General features: G+C 38.3%; 1 long non-coding RNA gene across 1 annotated transcript; it reads right to left on the minus strand.

Annotated features, from left to right (window-relative positions):
* Positions 1-4676: 4676 nt before the first annotated feature.
* Positions 4677-5145, minus strand: LOC117788093. The gene is made up of 2 exons (XR_004617722.1): positions 5067-5145; positions 4677-4949 (listed from the first exon to the last, which is right to left on the minus strand). It is a non-coding gene; the product is annotated as an uncharacterized LOC117788093 (long non-coding RNA).
* Positions 5146-7592: the final 2447 nt, after the last annotated feature.

The following is a 7592-nucleotide window of genomic DNA, read 5'->3' on the forward strand; positions in this document are numbered from 1 at the left end:
ACACATCGTGCATAAGTACAAACAACAACAACAACATCGACCTCTTAAAAGGCTGGCAACGTTAAAGAAACACAATAATGGGCTCGAACTCGGGACCGAGACCGGGCCTAAGTTTACTTTTGCCTTTTTCACTTTTGATATTTTGACATTTTCATTTGACAGCTGATTGAAGGGCCGCATGAAGGCGACGCCGGCGTTGGCAGCGACGTCGGCAGAGTATGGTTCGATTTCGATTGAACGGCAAGGAAGGGGAAGGGGAAGGGGAAGAGCGGTACCTCCGACACGTTAGCGGTACTACAAGTTGACGCTGTTGCTAGGTCCCATTTGGAGGCAGAGCCACGGTGTCAAGTGCCGCACAGTGGTACAAATATTATTTTTTTTGCCCGCATTTTTTACAGCAATTCGTGACTATATAATAATAAGTTTTTGGTTATTAAAGCTATTTATGAGTATTATCTATTATTCCACTTAACCCTAGCTAGTTCGGACAAGTAGAACGGCAGTAATAGCTAACCAAAGTTATTAAAAATTAAGCCAATATAAGCGCCCAAAAGTATGCAGTAGTTTTTTTACGTAGTATTTTCTATAATATGCTTTAACATACAGTAAAATAAGTAACGGCTGTTCTATGGACGGGATCTCAATTTAAGCCATTCCGACACATTTTTTAAAATATCCTCCAGCTACTAATGTAATTAAGTTTTAGTTAGAACCGTTTTAGTTCGATAATCAACCGAATACTGCATTATTTTTCAATAACTTAAGATAATTTTTTTACAAGTATCAAGCGATTAAGTTTTATATGAAATATTTTTCCAAACACATATACAAATAATTTGTGCCACTGTGCGGAGCGGTGTTGCGGGGGCGTTGAGTGTTGTCCATATGAATGTGTGACATGTTTGTCGAATATGTTCAATGTTGTTTGGCTCTGCTGTTGTTGTTGTTGTTGTGGTTGTTTTTGTCTTGCTTTTGTCTGATGGTTGGGGGAAATGGAGGTTAGGTGTTCGTTGCTGCAGGCCAAGTTGCGCCTAATGGCGTCGCCAGAGTTTACTTTTAGCGTCAAGTGTCGCATGTGTTGTTGTTGTTGTTGTTGTTTGTGTTGTGTCGTGCCTGGGTGTGTGTTGTTTTTTTTTGTGTTTTCTCGTTCTTTTTTTTTTGCCGTGTTTGTCTAACTGCACTTGACAGTTGGTGAGCATTAGTCTTATTTAATTTACCACTCTGCCCCGCCCTCGATTTTGTTACCGCCCTCGCCCTTTTGCCCACTTTGTGTCCAGCTTCGTGGAAATTAAATGGTCGACAGCTTCTGAGAATCGCACTCCATCTTTGCATTTAATTGCCTCGAAGTCAGCGGGTTGTGTGACCTCTGCTAATTAGGTAACAAACTTGGCTTTTACTTGCTCTTCATTTCTCTCTCTCTCTCTCTTATTCCCCTCTTTCCACTTCCCTCTTTCTTCTGCATACAGTTTCTTAATTGAAAATGTTTTCCCTTTCATTTGCAGTAGGTGAACACTAACAAGGAACTAAAAATGTTTTCAGCAATTTGCTCTTAATATTTTTTTTTAGTACTATTATATTCTATTGATCCAGTTTTGACTTACCGGTACCGCTGATATAAATGAATTTTGAACTATCTCTATAACGTTTTTATCGCAATTTGAACTATAGATGATACTTCACATCGCATTTGAAAATTTATTTTTAATTGCGCTCTTGCCAATTTTAAGACTCAACAATTTTTTTTAAATAGTTCTCTAGTTTCATTTTGTTGATTATCTGTCAAGAGAGTTAAGAGCTTTTTGAAACTCTCGACATACTCATTCGTATACGAGTAATTCATATTTGTGAATAGAAAGTGGAAACTCAGACTCTTCAAGTCGAGTATTATGCAGACTTTGCCATATAAGTATACATTTAATGTAATTGTAATCCCCAGGAGAAAAACACCAAAACCGAAATGAAAAGAGACGGAAAGTGGTAAAATGCATGAGGTGAGAGGGAGGGGGAGATGAAGGTAAGAGAGAGAAGCTTTTGTAGATGAACTGAAGAACAAATTACATTGCCATTTCCACAATTCTGCGGGTCCTCGTACTTGTTTTGGCTGCACTGCGTTCTGTTTTTGTAAGATTCTTGAGTGCTTGAAAGCGCCATAGGTCGTCGCCTTGTGGGGTGGAAGGAGAGAGGGTGAGGGGGGAGGGGAGGGGGGAGGAGTGGGAAGGGGGTTGCAGCTCTTGTCGAGGTAGCTGCGTGGCTGGACGAGCGCTTGGAGTGGAGTTCAAAACGAATTTGCCACAGCACTTGAGCGCTTAACAAGCTGCCAAGAAGGACGAAGGACACAACACGAAGGATATGGCAACGCTGGCCATGTAATATTCAACAACAACAGCAACAACAACAAGAACAACGATAATAATGAAGGCAAAAACAATTGCAACAACGGTAAACAAGGATTCGCTCAACACGCTCAACACTTGAAGGAGCAACTGCAGAGTGAGAGAGAGAGAGAGAGAGAGAGAGAGAGAGAGAGCGAGTATGAGTTGGCATTATGTTGAGAGTTCACTGTAGTAGCACGCAATCACGCGCACTCGCTGCGCTTAAAGGACACCAGACACAAGGAGTACGGGATGCAGCTTGATGTGGAAAGTGGAAGGTGGAGGGTGGAGAGTGGAACGAGGGATGCGGGGAGGCTGTGTAATAAGCATTAATAGGGTGCTCACCGGGTTGCTGTTGGTACTGCTCCCGGTTGTCGGTTGTCGGTTGTTGGTTTCCCTATTCATTCCGAAATGTTGTTTTTGTTTATCTGTCAACATGCAACGGCGGCTGCACAAACAACTTGCCACCAGCCACGTTACCATGGGTCAAAGCTGCAAATTATAGTTATAGATACATACCATATATATGTATATACATATATATATATATATATATACTATTGTTGCAGTTAAAGCCGCCTATATCTAGCTGCTTCTTGGCTTCATTCGTAATTGGTTTTAGTTGCGGAATGTGTTGAACATTTAACTGAAATGTGGCATCGAAATGTTGCCAGTGAAATGACCATTGTTGCAAATTACACGATTGTTGTGTGTGTGTGTGTGTGTGTGTGTGTGTAAGTGTTGAGCAATTACCTAATAAATTCTTAATTTTACCTTGCTTCTCATTTGAAATAATACATTTCATTTGAATGTTATCAGGGAAATTCCTAGCATTAACTTACGGAAAAAATATATAAAAAAACTTATGTAAAATTTGTTAACACTGTCATTCGATTATATAAACATCGCGTGTTCGATAAAAAAATACTGAAATTCACAGGGTCGAATGACAAAAAATCGTCTCATTTATTATGAATGAGCCAAAATGATCATTCGGATTTTGTACTGAAATGAAGTCCACATTTCGGCCAAATGATGAAAATGGCGTCGAATGAGCCAAATGTGCTGTCGTGGAAATAGGCTATTATTCTAATATTATACTATCTTATAACTAGTTCGCTTTAGTAAACAGATTTATAATCAAGATAATTTTTCGTTTTCTTGAAAATTTCAAAGTTAAAAACATCTAAATTTTTCATTCTTTTTTGCATTATTTGTGCAAATTTTGTTGCCAAATTTGCCCACTGTGCCACGTCAGCATCAATCGTCAATTGCCAGTTTGCTTACCCAGCGTCATCTCCATCGTCATCGTCCTCATCCTCGTCATCTCCATTTCCATTTCCATTTCCATCTGAGTTCTATGCTTATTCCCATTAGTGTTGCTTCTCTCGCGTTTCTTGCTTTGAGCAAACGTTGTGATGATAATAATGATGATTATAACAATGATGAAAACGATGATGATGATAATAGGAATGAGACTGATGAGAACGAGAATGATGGGAATGACGTTGGCAACGTCAGCAGCGCGTGTGAGAAATCATCTTTTTAATTTTCACAATCAAATGTTGTTTTTGTTATTAATAATAATCATTTTGTTCTCTTTCCACCCATTCGCATTTTCCAGGTTTTCGCCTCGAGTGTCGGTGGCAATAAGACGGCAATAGCACGGCCAGGAACAAGGGACAAGGGACAGGGGAAGGGCAACGCAGCTGGCCAAAAATTGTGGCTGTCGCTTTGTGTGGCAAGCAGGACGGGGTCGAGTGTTTGTTGGTTGAAAGGGGAGCGGAGGTGAAAGGGGAGGGAATGGGCAATCGAGACTCATGAGTTTTGTTTTGTGGTTTATTACACGCAAATAAATTAAATTTATGTTTGCTTCCATTTCCATTTCCCCTTCCCATCCCCCGCCTCTTTTCCACTTCACCTCTGCGTGTGCACATTTGTTTCCATTTGTGTTTTGTAATTTTCCTATGCGATTTTCCCAAACACTTTTACCAACTACCCTCTCCACAGCCTCTACACTGAGAGAAATACTTTTACTTTGTCTTATTAACTATGCCATACATTTAAATATTTCACACTTGGAGAAATTTGTTAAATTATAATAAAATAAATATATGTGTATTTATTTAATATATTTTTTTTACTTAAGTTTTCACCTATAATTGTTTCTTTGAGTGTATCTGTATTTTACCTCTCTCTCACAATCGCCCTCGTTTGTTTTTTCTTTTTTGATTGTCTGCAGCTCTTTATTAATTTGATCATTTTATGATTGTTGTTTTCGTTGTGTCGTTGTTGTAATTAACCTTTTGTCTTTTGGCCATTTGGCCATTTTGTTGTTGCTCATTTGTTCGCTTTGCTCTATTTGCCTGTCCAGTGCCACTTTCTCTTCCCCCTTTCCCGCTCCAATTTCCAGTATCTGTTAGCCATAAAGTTTACGTTGTGTGTGTGTGTGTGTGTACGTATGTGAGTTAGGATCAAACCCCAACCCCAAATCCTCTCCCTGGGCACAACGGGCGGTACCCTTACCTTTTGACCTGTCGTTTGTTGTTTTGAGTTGTTTGACTTCTATTTTGGCCCCTTTGTCGGAAAAGATGGACACACGAAACACTTTTTAGTTGGCAATTATGCACTTGACATTTGATGAGGGCCCTCTCCCAATTTATACTCATTTCAGTTCCACTTGTTGGTGGTTACCTGTAGTGCAGTTTCCTTGACCACCTTCGTATAGTTATCATATAATCCTCATTACTAGAATAAATTGCCCTCTGTGTATTTGGGATTTCTAATAATAAGAGTGCGGAGTATAAAAGTCACAATATTTATAAAAGCACACAGCAAAACAACATAGTAAAAACTTTACAATCTAAATTGTAGAAGTAAGGTAAGTTCGTTTATATAGCACCAAATATTCAGAAAATAAAATTATTTTCATGCTGTATTAAGTTTTTTTGTTTACTTATGCCCGTCTACAGACTTCTTACAAAATTCTAAAAAGCTTTTACTCAAGATAAATTATATTTTCAGATTTAACAGCAAATCTTTCACTCCTTACGTGCCAGGATTTTCGTTGAAAAAATGCCGGAATTTTTGTCTTAATTTGTAAACGAATTTATTTCTTTGTTGTTCAACATTTTAATTCTTATATAAATTTATATTAAGATTTTTCCTCTTTTGGCGTCAATTGAGCAGTAAAAAGGCCGAAGCGGAGTAACCAAACGCTGAGAAACTCATTAAAATTTTACGAACTTGGGCGCAGTTTTTCACATTTTATGACTTTTGCGAGCGTCTTTTTATCCGGGGCACTCTTTCCCTCTCTCTGGCACATTGTCTAATTTCATAGCGAAAACGACTTTCAAGGACCTTCAAAAGAAATTCCAAATTTTGATCACGTTACGTTTTTTAATTGTTCCCCTGCGGCATGGCTCATTTAAAAAGAGTCTCCTCTCCCGTACTATCCTCTTTCCACCCTCCATTAAACTCCCTTGTACCACCCTCTTCCCCGGTCCCCTCGTAATTGAGACCTTGGCATGCGTGTGAAGAACTCTCGTTCATTTATTTAAAATAGGCAAAAATTACTTAAAACTTTTATTGACTTTTGTTTTTGTTAGATATTTTATTTTGATTCTATTTTGTTTTCCTTTCTTCATTCCCATTCCCATTCCCATTCCCAACTTTTTTCTTTTCCCAATAATTGCATAGAAGTTTTACGAGGGCATCCGACGTTGTGTCAGCGATTTCCAAATTAGCCTCAAGCAATTTAAATGCTGTAAAATATATAAAAAGAACATTAAGTAAACCAACCCGTCAATCATTCCCCCTTCCACCATCATCATACATGTGCTTTATGGCACATATTTAGCCAAGGATTTGTACGCAAAGGACTCTTGCCAAGGATGCAATTATTCTTATGCGAATTGCCTATTAACTGACAAATAGCCCCATTTCGGCCTGATGAGTCACTTTTAACGCTGACATAAGCTTATTAGCAATACATGGCCTGCAAACACACACATTTATTGGCTACACTGTGAGAAATTACACTTTAGTTTTCAAAGAATTGTTATTTCTTATACAACTTCGACTTTTTTCGACATAAATTTTATCTGTATTTATATATCTATCTATCAATGAGTATATCTATATATTTATCTACAAATTTTCATTATTAACACATTCGATTTTTCAAGTGTAAATAGCTGTCAGTAAGAAGACAATCATAAACTTTAGGCTGTAACGATTGAAAATCTGTATTCAGTCAAAGTTTAAGTATATTCGAAATTAATTCAATTAACGCTAATTACGCTCAACATTAAGATAACTGTTTAGCTTAAGTCTATTTAATTAGACATATATCATTTTTATCAAGCGTAATAGTAAATAAATGTATAATAAAAAAAAAACTCAATAATTAAATAGTTTAATATACTTAAAGTAGTTGCTTGGAAATCCGCTTTCCGTATTTAATATTAAGTTTTCGATTAGCTTCTCGCTCATAATCTATGGAAAATGTTATGAAATTTTGCTGTGGTAATTATCTGTGGCAAGTGGCAGCAGCTGGTGTTGTTTTAAGCATCTGCCACATGTTGGGGGTATGAAAATTATGCATTATGCACGTGACTTGCCCCACAAAGTGGCAACGTTCGTTGTCCCAGTTTAATTCACGTGCGAATTTATTAGATTTTCATCAGAATAAACAATGCGTCCAATGGCATTTAATTGCTTAATTTATTAATAAACAACTGAGAACTCTGTCTCATCCGAAACCAGCAGCTGTCACTTCCACGAGATGGACGAGACGAGAGCGAGAAGGGAAAACTTGCGCAACAAATTTGATTTTCATCACAGACACCGAATTTCCGTCAATTTTCGCACACGCCCAAATGCGAGAAATATGCCCAAAATATGGTACAACGGATAGTGGGATGGCCAAGGGGGTGGAGTGTAATGCGAGGCGAGTCCTTTGGGAAAATTAACACTCTTTGATTAGCCTGCTTGCTACTGCCTACTGCCTACTGCCTGCTTATTACGTATACGCCCTAATGGCAGTCAATCAATGGACACTTGAGCCTTGCGTCAAGTTCGTACACTCAACACGCTCAACACGGATGTCCTTTGGCTGCTGTTGTTCTTGTTCTTCTTGCTGTTGTTGTTGTTCTGCTGCTGCTGCTGCTGCTGTCAGGCAGAAAGTTACGCAATTTTTGCTTATTATTTTCATAATCA

This window comes from Drosophila innubila (genome assembly GCF_004354385.1).
Source record: "Drosophila innubila isolate TH190305 chromosome 3L unlocalized genomic scaffold, UK_Dinn_1.0 0_D_3L, whole genome shotgun sequence".
In the NCBI taxonomy this organism is placed as follows: Eukaryota; Metazoa; Arthropoda; class Insecta; order Diptera; family Drosophilidae; genus Drosophila; species Drosophila innubila.